At 37.7% G+C, this 8,126-nt stretch overlaps 1 pseudogene; it reads right to left on the bottom strand.

The window, feature by feature from the left end:
- Positions 1–5,083: 5,083 nt before the first annotated feature.
- Positions 5,084–5,714, bottom strand: LOC116914900 (annotated as a pseudogene).
- Positions 5,715–8,126: the final 2,412 nt, after the last annotated feature.

Here is an 8,126-nt window from a genome sequence, read left to right as displayed (position 1 = left end):
TTTCCTTAGTTCTTTGTGTAGGGTTGAAATAATCTAAAAAAGAAAAGAAATAATTGAAAAAGTAAAGCAAGTATGCAGATAAATTCTGCTGGACAGTTCCTACATTGGCTTGTGGGCTGTTTGTAATATAGGATCTATTAAGCCTTGATTAGTAATTTTATAATCAAATCATTTTTAAAATGTGTTCCAGGGAAATTAACAGATACAATTTTTGTGCATCATCTTTCTGCTCTTACACCTGAGATATGAGCTCGTTAAAAAAAAATCTGAGCTCATAATATTGGAGGTCCCATCCATATTTTGGTTGACCATGCAGTTTTGGGTGCTGTGTAAAGGTAATATACAGTAACATCATTAATGATGAATCAAAACCATTCACTTAACTACTAGCAACAAAAGAGGGGGCAGAAGAAGATCAGAGTTCCACCACCTCCTTCGAAAGTACCCTCTGGAGCTACCTGATGGATCCCACCAGACCCTACTACTAAAGTGTTTCACTTTGAATACATTGGCTTTTGGAAAATCCTAAAGATCTCAGAAGAATGAGGTATAATATGATAAAAAATTGTATATATACAAAATTATTATTTAAAATGAAATATTTAAGTTTCAAAACTAATGCATTAGTTTCTACACGAAAGACTTTGTTTTCTTAGTTAATTTTTTTGTTTGATATTCAGAGATGAAAATTTACAATATATTGACAGTTGGTGTTCTCTTAATGACCTCAAGGTCCTTAAGACTAAATGTATATAACTTCACATATCTATGACATTCCATTCCAAAATTTTCATTGTATTGGAATACCAATGACCAAAGGAAACTCAGTTCTATCACAAACTCCACTCTGACTAACTCTTGTTTCGAATGCCATTGAGAATGTGGTCTGATGAACAGCCCTGTAATTATGCTCAGGTGAAGTAGATGGAAAAGAAACCTTGCTATTCCCAAAGAATTTTTCAATTGTTTGTTGGATTAGTTCCAGTGATATGGATGAAAAGAGACAATGAAATGACTATATGCATATATAATATGTATATAATATATATTATGAAGGAACTTATAAGATTGGCTTATATGATAGGTGCTAGAAGTCCAACAGTGCCCAGGTACATAACTTAGAGCCAGAGAGCTTGGTAGCTTTCTAGCCTACCAAGCCACAGGCCTCAACAACTTGAGGTTGAAGGCCTGGAAAATTCTGGGAGTATCATTCCTGTACAGTCCATATTGGGGGACTAAAAATCTGGGTTTTGATATCAGTGAAATATGACAGCAGCAGTAACAGCAGACATGGTCAGTAGGATGGAGGGAAGCAAATCTGGTATTTTCCAGGGACCTCTTCATATAAAACTGCCTTTAGAAGGTGCTTCTTATTCTAGGGGCAGTTCTCATACTTCCTGAAAACACCCACACATCATTCCCAAAGACATATCTTCTACTTAGCTCCAGATCCAATCATGTTGATCATCAGGATGAACCATCATATCTGTTCACCTGTAATATTTACAAAAGTCCATGTTACAAAATTGATTTAAAACAAAAGAAAAACTTTGATCTTCATCTTTATTTAACAAAATAGTTCTGCTCTATTCATAGTCTTTTCTCAATTCTAGTTTTATTTTTATCATCCATTAATCCACGCAACAAAATGTCTTAGAACTCTTTTAAATGGTAGCCATAGTAACAAACTCTTTACCCTACAAACTTTGTAAGCTAAGCACAGGACACAAACCAGAAAAATTAACTTTTGTAAATTATAAGAGTTTCGTGCTTGTGTAAGTTTTGAACAGCAAGTTGTCACACTCTTAATTTTTTAAAATGATATCCTATACTATTTATTATTCAATTGCATGTGAATATTTCTCAGAACATTGCACATGTATTTACCTTGACGAATATTTAGGGTTTATTACTCTTTATGGTTTGAATGTGGAATGCTCACCAGATGCTGGGATTATTATTTGGGAAGGCTCTGAAGACATTTAGAGAGTGTGGTCTAGGAGAATATGATATGTTACTGAGGGATAAGCCATTGTGTATACTGTGTCCCTGGCCCCCTTTTTGTCTCTGTCTGTTTTCATTCTTCTGTGAAGTGAACAACTTTCATCCATACAGTCCTACTGCTATATAATCATCTAGGCAGCAGCCATGTCACCATGGGCTGAACCTCCTCAAACAGAGAAATACAATACACTACATCACTTTTCTTGAGTATTTGACTAGAAAGGTAACGGGAACAGTGCAAATAAGCAAAGTGACGTTCTGAGAATTGTTGTGCATATCTTCTGATTTCTGCACACACACACCCCATATTTTTCTTATTCTTGTGGGTTGTTAAACAATACATGTGAGTCCCACATGATAACTATTTGCTGAAAAAGTAAAGCCTAACAGCTATAAAAGGAACCAAGGACGATAAAGTGGGGATGGAGGCAAAAAAAAAAAAAAAAACAAAAACCAAAAACCAAAAACCAAAAAACAAAAAAGGAAATGGTCTACAGCAGGCAGGGTATGAGTGGAGATCCGGAATAATAAGGATAGAACAGATACCAGAAACAGAAGAGGAAGGAAAATTTCCTATTAAAAATTCTATAGTAATATCTGATACCTTGCATACTCATTTTTACAATAAAGATAAATGCAGTGGTTTTATGCACTTGTTAGTGGTGAGCGAGAATTCTTGTCCTTGCTACTGATAGTCTTTGAATGCTTAACAGTGTAGAAGGTCCTTCCTGTAGTTTTCTTTCATCTTCCATCGTACCTAACAGCTACATTGTGTGTTTCTTGCTGTTCTGAGTATCTATTTTGTGTTGGACACTTTTCATAGTGTTCACAAGTATTTTGGTTCTTTTCTATTTTTTTTTTTTCATGAAACAAGGTCTCTACATAGCCCTGGCTGTCCTGGTACTTACTATACAGACCAGGCTGACCTCAAACTAACTGAGATCCACCTATCTCTGCCTCTCAAGTGTTGGACTTAAATCTGCGCACCACCATACTCACTGAACGATTTCCTTATATATTCCAGACATTTTTCCTGTTCACTAGTTCACTATTTTATTTTTATTTTGTTAATGATACATTTAACAAAGCATGACCCAATGGTTCCCTTTTATACAGTGTTTTGATGTCCTAAAAAATCTGCTCTATTAAATGTAATATCCTATGTCATCTTAAAGTCCTATAGTTTAATATTTCTCCTTCATAATTGCTTTCAGAACAAAAGAGCAAGCTTTTTATTTTTGTACATGGCCATTCAGTTCACCAACCAGTGTTCAAAAGCTGTTTCTCTTTAATGCAATCTTTATAAATGTGTTTGAGTTCTTTGAGTCTTCTGCTTTTTGTTTGATAATCTTGCTCCTAAAGTCAATTTATTATGACTGTGTAAGTTTATATTCATTATATTTGGGAGAATGTACTCACTGTCTACTCTTTAGATCTTCATTGTTTTTCATTTTTCTTTTCATTTATGTGTGTGTGAATGAATGAAATACAAATAAACTATAAAATCAGCCTGTGAGATTATAATTTTGTAATTTTAGTTGACATTACATTAAATTTACAATGTCAAACTTTCTCATGACTGCTTAGGTTTTTCATTTGTTATCTGCTGATATGCTTTGTATAGTTGAGAAACAAGACTAATTTCCTGTGCCATATCTCAAACATACGGCATGCTGGAAGAAAAGAACAAAACTGAGGAATCTGTGTCTTAGCTTAATCCCCAATTAAATGAAAATTCCAAGTTTAAATTCCAGATGTAGAGCTCAGCAAGAATTCCCTCAAATCAAAATGAATTGTTACATAAATCTAAAATCTAAACATCATGTTTAAAATGTTACTTAACACCTCAGTGTCTGACATTGATTAATGATGTACTCCCCTAGGGGCCATCTTATTTTAAGGTAGAGTTCTTCCATGAAATGAGAATTATATTCTCTTATAAAGAAAGTCTAATATTACAGGAAAAGAAAGTCTATTACCTTTTTGTTTTATTAAAGCTACAGGGGAATACCTAAAAACAGATTATCTTGCTAGCATTTAACATTGCTATGTGATATAAAAAAGTATTTCCTTACAATTTGTGCTTGTATTTTAAGTCTTCTGGATTTTATACACGTGTGTGTGTGTGTGTGTGTGTGTGTGTGTGTGTGTGTGTGTGTGGCCTTACCATATATAAGTTGATGCACTACAGCAACAAACAGAAAATAAAATAAAGGCACAAAACAATTTTAAATCTCTCTGTCTCTCTGTCTCTGTCTGTCTCTGTCTCTGTCTCTGTCTCTCTCTGTCTCTCTCTGTCTCTCTCTCTCTCTCTCTCTCTCTCTGTGTGTGTGTGTTCCACTCTCAATCCCTCCTCCCCACCTTACTTTCACTCCCCTCTGTCACAGACACATACACCATGAAACACACACACACACACACACACACACACACACACACACACACAGGTTATTCATAAGTCATGCTCTCTTAAAGATGTACTTCATTCACAATATTCCAGCTGTTACCCAGGGAGCTTTTACTTCACTCTTCCTCAGGTTTCCTGGCATTCCCTCTTTTGTCCTTGTAGTTTCCTTAAATCTGCTCATTCTTCCCATTGGAATCATTTCACAGGACTTCTCATCTCACCAGGAACATTTGTTTTCCTTGGATCTTTTACCCCAGCATCTGCTACACTCTTTGCTTAGGAACGAAATGGAGTTGGAAGGACTATTCAAAGTAGCAGCACTCGAAGTGCTTAAATATTGCCTGAGTCTTTCCTCACTGGTGGATGTTTTCTCTCCCAACTCTCATTCCTCACACCGATAGCACTGAAGCTCTCTCTTCCATCTATCCATACTGGCTAGTATGCTTTATTAACTGTGATGGTTAATATTGAATTCAACTTGGCTAGATAGAAAACACACAGAGGAGATTAGTGAAACTCACCACATGTGTCTATGGGAGATGTTCCCAGAAATCATTAACTATAGAGGTAAGAAACATCTTTCTTTTCTTTGCTTTTTTTTTTTTTTTTTTTTGACTTACAAACTTTGTTAGTCTGAAGAGGGGGACAAGAAGCTCTTGTCTCCCTCGTTCACTACTGTTTACCATTGCCATTGATGGGACCGTTGACATGGTCAGGGGAGAGAGAAAGGCCTTGATCTTGGGCCGGGCACTGAGGCGAGCCACATAGGCAGAGAGCAGGGGGAAGCTGTCCAGGCAGCCAGGGGCCAGCACTTGGTGGACCAGCAGCAGGTCCAGCAAGTTGTAATCGGCAAAGGAAATCTGGTCACCCACTATGAAAGCTTTGCTTCCCTGGTTCTGGACAGCAGGGTCTCAAAAGGCTTCAGATGCCCAGGCAGGGCCTTCACATAGTCATCCTTACCATTCTCATAGTTAGTGTAGATGAGCGTGACATTTTTGCAGCAAAGGTTCTCTACCCCATCATCCACCATATCCACCAGGGCAGCCTCCCTCTGGTCTTTCCTATAAAGCCCTAAAGAGCAGCCCAGGTGCCTCAAGATGGCATTAGATTGGTAAATGGTAAGGTCTCCATCCTCAAACTTGGGGAGCTGCCCATATAGACAAGTGGGCTTGAGCGAGCCTTGAATCCAGACATCTATGGTAACCACCTCCTCCTTCTAGCTCTAGCCCTGGTCAGCCAGCAGCATGTGCATGGCCTCACAGCGCCCTCGAACTGAGAAGTAGACAATGGTGTATGGCAGCATAGCTGCTGCATAGACAGAGGTGCTGCGTAGACAGTGAGGTATCTCAGATGCAGACGAGAATCGGTAAGAAACATCCTTAAGTGTCTGGCTCTATCTTGCAGGTTGGGAACCTGAGTAGATTAGAGGGAATGAGAGACAAAGATTCTAAGGACAGTGGTTTTGCTTCCTGGCTATCATACAGTAAGCTACCTCTACCTTAAACACTATGCTGTTTTGCCAAAATATTGCAGTCAGTGGACGATGGGTTTAAATCTCTGAAGCCACAAGCCAGAATAATTCTTTTCCTTCTTAGTTATTTTTCTGAGGTATTTGTCATAGTGATGAAAACAAACCTAACATATTGTCTAAGTTAGGTTTCCATTGCTGTGAGACGACACCATAAAGGAAATTTAATTGATGCTGGCTTACAGTTTCGGAGTTTCACTCCATTATCATCATGGTGTCAAGCATGGCAGTGTCCAGGCAGAAATGGTGCTGGAAAAGAGGCTGTGAGTTCAACCTCTTGATCTGAACACAGCAGGAGACTGTTCACACTGAGCATAGCTTGAGCATATATGAAACGTCAAGGCCCTCCCCCAACAGTGGCACACTTACTCCAACAAAGCTGTATCTGCTCCAACAAAGCCACACTTCCTAATAGTGCTACTGTCTGTGGGCCATTCAAACACATGAGTCTATGGAGGGCCATACCTTTTAAAAACACCCACAGATGCTCTGTGGTCCTTCTGTACAGTCTCAGGTGGAGATACATTTAATAAACTTGTTTATAAGTTGCAATTTTTAAATATTGATTTGATTCTGTGCTTTGACATTTCCATACGTGTATAGGATATACTTTGATTAAGTCATTCTCCCTACTCTCTCTTGCAAGCATCTCTTTTGATAGTAACCTTCTCCTATTCCCACCAGTCCCTTTGTGAGAGTCGTTACTTTTGTTTATATCCCATGACCCATTCACTTCAAACAGGACCATCTGTGTGAACACTGGAGGTCTATCTATTGCAGGTCACCAGTAAATACACACCTGGAAATAATTACTCTTTCTCTTCCAGAATTCATCTGTCAGTTAATGTTTTGTTTTACAGTGCTAATAATTAATTCTAAAAGAAATAAGCTTTAACTTTTTTCTATATATAATGTTGATTAAATGCTCCATAATAGGCTGGAGAGAGATGACTCAGTTGTTAAGATCACCAGTGGTTTTTCTAGGGGACCTGGGTTCAATTCCCAGCACCCACAGTTTAGCTTATAATTGTCTGTACCTCTACTTACAGGTTATCTGGTAGCCTCTTCTTCCTTCTTTTGGCTTCCAAATGTACCAAGCACACATGTGGTACATAGAAACACATGCAAGAAAAACACCCATACATGTGAAATAATAGCATTATTTTAAATATTACATAGTGAAAAAATACCTTAAATCCAGCAGATAGAAAGATCTGATAATTGCTCACAATTAGAGAAGGCAAATGCTTCTACACTCTAGATTAACTAGGGCATCAAACTAAAGAGAACTAGAGTCCTGACATTATCAGGGTTCCTATTTCTCCATCAAGAAGCAGAACACCGTGAGAGCTGTTTTCTTTAAATCAGGAGACTAGTTGACTTAGAATCCAAATGTTCTGCTTACAGGTCCTGTATCCCACATTCTTCAGCATACCAGATAAAAGTATAAATAGGAGTTCACATTTCACTGTACATCTCAATACTCAAATATTCAAGCTGATAAACATTTGAACCAACTATCTTAGATATTTTTCTTTTGACATACAGAACCATGTCTGCTTGTGCATAACTGTGGACACTCCTCCCATCATAGAATGCAAAATTATCCACACAGTGTCACAAACAACCATCCTTGACCAGTTACTTCCTTCGTACCTCACACCAGTAATGTGGCCCTGTCAAGAAAGACAGAGTTGGAAAAGGAGCCAACTCAAGCTTGATTTGGGTTGTTAGTCTGAATCAAAAAGCATCTAGAATGGTTTCTGCAAAACACACGGCAGAAGCTTATTTAGCTCTTCCTTGAAGCTGGGCTCTCCTTGTCCTATCTTCACCATGGAGTCTGTCAACAACTATGAGAGACAGCTTTGGAAAGTCTAAAGTGAATTCTGTGAGTCACAAAAGCCTAAGTCTTGAGCAGGCACCCCTGTTCCTAAAAATTGAGGCTTATAAAACCATTACTAGCCTGCTGCCCAAGAAACTTCAGAACAAACGTATAATGGAAAAGATAATGCTGTTAGGGTATTTTGAGAATACTTAAGGAAATAAAAGCAAATAGTTGTTTCCTGGAACTAAACTCAAACAATGAGGTCAAGTTTAGAGATTTTGTTTCTTTCTCTAATAGTCTCCAACCTTCATTCTCTCTCTACGCATAATACATTATTTATTACTGTATATAAATCATATTTT

Source organism: Rattus rattus, chromosome 13, assembly GCF_011064425.1.
Source record: "Rattus rattus isolate New Zealand chromosome 13, Rrattus_CSIRO_v1, whole genome shotgun sequence".
Lineage (NCBI taxonomy): Eukaryota > Metazoa > Chordata > Mammalia > Rodentia > Muridae > Rattus > Rattus rattus.
The sequence above is the reverse complement of the archived record's forward strand: the minus strand, read 5'-3'. Positions and strand labels throughout refer to the sequence as shown.